Source organism: Gymnogyps californianus, chromosome 1 (assembly GCF_018139145.2).
Source record: "Gymnogyps californianus isolate 813 chromosome 1, ASM1813914v2, whole genome shotgun sequence".
NCBI classification, from domain to species: Eukaryota; Metazoa; Chordata; class Aves; order Accipitriformes; family Cathartidae; genus Gymnogyps; species Gymnogyps californianus.
The window spans coordinates 67506267-67506934 of record NC_059471.1 but is presented as its reverse complement, the minus strand read 5'-3'; positions in this window follow the sequence as shown (position 1 = coordinate 67506934).

Sequence of the window (668 nt, the reverse complement as noted above, 5' to 3'; positions counted from 1 at the left end):
GTCACTTGGAAATTATCAGATAAGACTCAATAGGTTTCCCATTCGTTTCACATATTCTTTCTGTCAAAGGAAACAGGTATAAATAAATAATAATAACTTGAGAATTTTAAGTTTCTCCTCTCATCATTTAAGACTCAAACAGCACCACCAACTCACAAGTCACACTTCCCGCTGATTTTTAACATTCTATATTACATCAGGTTGGGGGGGGAAGTACTAAATGAGTTTGGTTTTTTTTCTTTTTTAAGCGTGTTTTATTTTGATGTTCAATATAATTTTGTGCGTAGTCAGTGGTTTTTGTCATGTTAACATTTCAGGCCTTTGTTTGGGCCATTCAGGACTAATGCTGCAAATAGAGGCTGGCAGAGAAACTGCCTGCAGCACGAAGAGCAGCGTTGGCTTACCACGGCCGGTGAGATGAGCCATCGACCTCCAAAGACTCTCTGGAAACAACTTAGAGCCACTTGATTTTAAATGAAAAGAAGCAGCAGAATGTGTTTAAAAATTGAACGTGGTGTTGTCAGTACAATGTTTTGGAGTTGAATAAGCTTCTCTTTAAAACAGCGACAGGCACGAATGCAGGTTTTTTTACTGAATATTTACATTCCACATCAGTTTCCTGCAACACAATAGCTCATGACAGAATGGAGCCCAATTCCAGTTTGACA